This window comes from Trachymyrmex septentrionalis, unplaced genomic scaffold (assembly GCF_001594115.1).
Source record: "Trachymyrmex septentrionalis isolate Tsep2-gDNA-1 unplaced genomic scaffold, Tsep1.0 scaffold143, whole genome shotgun sequence".
NCBI lineage: Eukaryota > Metazoa > Arthropoda > Insecta > Hymenoptera > Formicidae > Trachymyrmex > Trachymyrmex septentrionalis.
Genome location: NW_017304576.1, coordinates 78,130 through 81,685, shown reverse-complemented (window position 1 = coordinate 81,685; position 3,556 = coordinate 78,130). Strand labels below are relative to the sequence as shown.

At 32.6% G+C, this 3,556-nt stretch overlaps 1 protein-coding gene across 1 annotated transcript in view; it reads left to right on the top strand.

Annotated features, from left to right (window-relative positions):
- Positions 1-3,556, top strand: part of LOC108745661 (ras-specific guanine nucleotide-releasing factor 2-like) — a 94,778-nt gene that overhangs the window by 13,607 nt on the left and 77,615 nt on the right. The window lies entirely within an intron of this gene.

Here is a 3,556-nt window from a genome sequence, read left to right as displayed (position 1 = left end):
TATATATATATATAAATTAATTCTACATAAAACTTATATAATTGTCACTTTTATAATTTCCACCATTATGTCTTTTCTTTGAGTGTACAAAAATTGATGGGAGGCGACGCATAAATACAATTCTCAAGTTTCTTTCGGATATGTATTCAAATACATAATGGATAATTTAAAAGCGTTTACTGTATGTTAATATATTTAATGTGTCTTTTGTACGCACGTGCCTTAATTTAAAAACACACGCCGCTTTTAACCTACATAAATAGGGACCGCGTTTTGCTTTTCAAGGTATTTAATTCGCGTAGCGTTATCGGCATTTTGAAAATCTATGTAGAATCTATAATTTTTGTAATACACGCATTTACTTTTTAGCAACGTAAAAATTTTCGTAACAAACTACAATTTATAATATAAATCTTTCGAAATATTGTGATCCGAAGCTACAGGATCTTCTCTTTTATAAAATAATCTCGCAATTAGCGCCAAATGTGGTTCGTTTAATTCAAGTTATTTTTTTTATCCAGTATTGAACTCGTTTAATATTAAGCGTACATACCAAATCAGATGCATTTACTGCCAAATAAACGGGGTAACTTTTCGTTTAGAAATGTATCAGCAAAACGTTTCTATTATTTGAACTTTTGGTTACAAATTCTAGAGTATTACGATTAATGGTATGTTATGTGTCGGACTTTCATGTGCACGGATTCCACCAAAGAGATGCATTTCTGTTAAACGAATGAATTTGAAATATGCCGAGCAATTAAAAGGTTCATTAACGGCATGTGGTCGCGTGAGATAATAGGGAGCGTATCGATTTCTGCAAAGGTCACGTGATGCTGGCTAGCTTTCCCGCTTTTTCTAAAGATATATTGGCCGTTCAGTTATTTTCTTTTAGTCTCCTAGACAAGGAGGAAACTGTTATTTTTTTTCCCCCTTATTTCCACTTTCGTTGCGGCCGATAAATCGATCGCACGCGCCTGTTGCGAAAAATAATGCGTAACTCCAATGGCCGTTCTAACAGCCCCTTTATTTAGCAATTATCATCGGACAATGCTGCAAAGCATACCCAATTATTCATATCGCTATTATAGAATTTATACTTGGTTCGATTTCTAGTTTGATTTGCAACAAACTCATTTTTAATTATTTGATTTGAGGTTAAAGAACAAAAAATGTTTAAATACATTTTAAATATTTTTTAGTGATAAAAAATAATAAATATTGAAGAAAATAATATTTATTATAAATAAATAAAGAACAAATATTTCATATTTTTAAAAACGTTTAAATCGTAATCGGAATTATGAGATCAAATATATGTTAACATTATACCGTGACTATAATAAACAAATAAAATGTTTTGATATAATATTTAAAAAGACATTTTTAATAATTAAGTAAAAAAAAAAATGTACTTGATCAACTAAATTCAGTAGTGCAGTCCTAAAAATAAAAATACCCTGATGCTTCGAACACAGAGTTACCAAGTTTTCGAAACACCAATCTGCAATATATGGAACAAATGAGTAAAAGAAAAGGAAATGCAATCGTTTCGTAACATTCGTTATATTTTTCCTTTATCACAGCTAATCCAGTACGGATTTGTATCGTACAAAATAAAACGGAGGGAGGGGGGGGGGATTTCGTATTAGTGCTCAACATTTTGTTATTAAACATATTTCTCTTTTTTTATGTAGCGTGATACTAATACATATTTTCTTCCAACTTATTCTATTGTACATGAACATTTGTAATATAAATTATCTTATATCTAATTAAAAAGAGCCTGCAGTTCTCGCAAGCAATCGATCTTTTCAGATAAACTCTATGTAGGTATACTACGTATTTATATGATTGGATGCTTTGGTTAGCTACGCTATGGCCCTGTTGTTATGTTAAAATTCAGATTTCAGTAAATATTTAAATGTTTCTTTTCCTTCTTATCGTCTTATTACACATAAAAAATTAGTTTTAAACAATTAAAGAAAGTACCTTGGCGCTGCGCCGCCAGGCTTCCGAAAAAAGTACCTTAGCGCCGCTAGTCAGGGCTCGACTACACCTATGACTAATTACTTTATTGAAATTAGAGTTTAGTTTTCAGTTATTTAACTCAATGTTTAGAGTTAATTAAATTGATTAAAATAGTAATTTTTATTCATTTCTGTGCGTGGCTCGCATAGTCAAAATAGTTTGTATCTATGTTGAGAGGAAGAACAGAATCGGTTTTGACGACACGTTTGCGTCCTGTTGCATGCGTAATAAGAACGATGACAACGTTTCTCTTGTGTGTCCGATTGTGAGTATGCTCGTTCCGTTTTACAACTCCATTGTCTATCCAATGGCATCGTGAGCCTCCTACGAGAGATGCTCGCAGCGATGCGAGATGCTCGCGAGTCTAGTTACGCGTTCCTTTTCCGCAAATGCCCTTCTCCATGCTTCATCTTTTTTGCAGCAGTGAAAAACGATCCAAATGGCAAGATATTGTCAGTATAACGTCTGTTGTGTCAACGTTTGTTGAGTCAATAATATTAAAATAATGTCACACACACATATTAAAAACGAAGTTCTATGTACAGACCAATGATGTGATAGATATTTAAATGATGAGACAAAATTATATGGCATAACTATGTACATGATGAAAAATATACGTAATTTTACAATATGTAATGTAAGCTAAGATACAATTTATTTTTCCGAAATAAATAGCTATAATTATGTTAAATAACAAAATAATTACTATTTTTTTTTTAATTAGGTAATAATTGCATGTAAATAAATATATATAATGTTAATTATTGTTTATTCACTAAATACGACTTAAAAACGACGATTAAATGACGATATATTTATAAAGACTAATATCTTGTTACAAATCCGTTACGTTTATTTTATGTCACTACTTAGTTCACTGATGTTAAGTGATGAAAAAAAACATCTTAAATCGTTATAATATAACGACATCCTGCTTGAGACGTTTATGCGAACGTTTAAGCAAACGTAAATTAATTAAGGGTGACGGGGAGACGCTATTTACGAGTAAAGTGGCTCGCACGTCGCGAGGTATTGCAACGAGAGGATGAGATTATCCGATACTTCGATTCGCGTATTTCTTCATCACGATATTCCCGTGCTCGTCTGAGGGCTTAGCTTGAGTCTTAGGGATGCGCTTCATTTATCTTCTAGAGGGAGTGCGCCACGGATTTCTGAAGGTATAGGCCAGACACACAAAGCAATGCATTTATACAAGTGTACAATTATAACCGGGTACAATTGCATAGCTTTCACGTGGAATGTTCACTTATTCAACGAGTATACACGATATTGACATGAGTGTCGACTATTCTGTAGGCATCTGCTCCAAGTTAGCGCACTTTATGGTATAGATAGTTGTCAATTCAACAATTAAAGTCATCGACTATGATAATATTCCATTTTTTTTCATATGAACATAGATGCGGAAAAAATGATTTCAATATTGTTTATACGAATTTTATCCTGCGCACGAATAACTGTCTACCGATGCATGAACCGCACGGATGGAAAAGCTATCTAT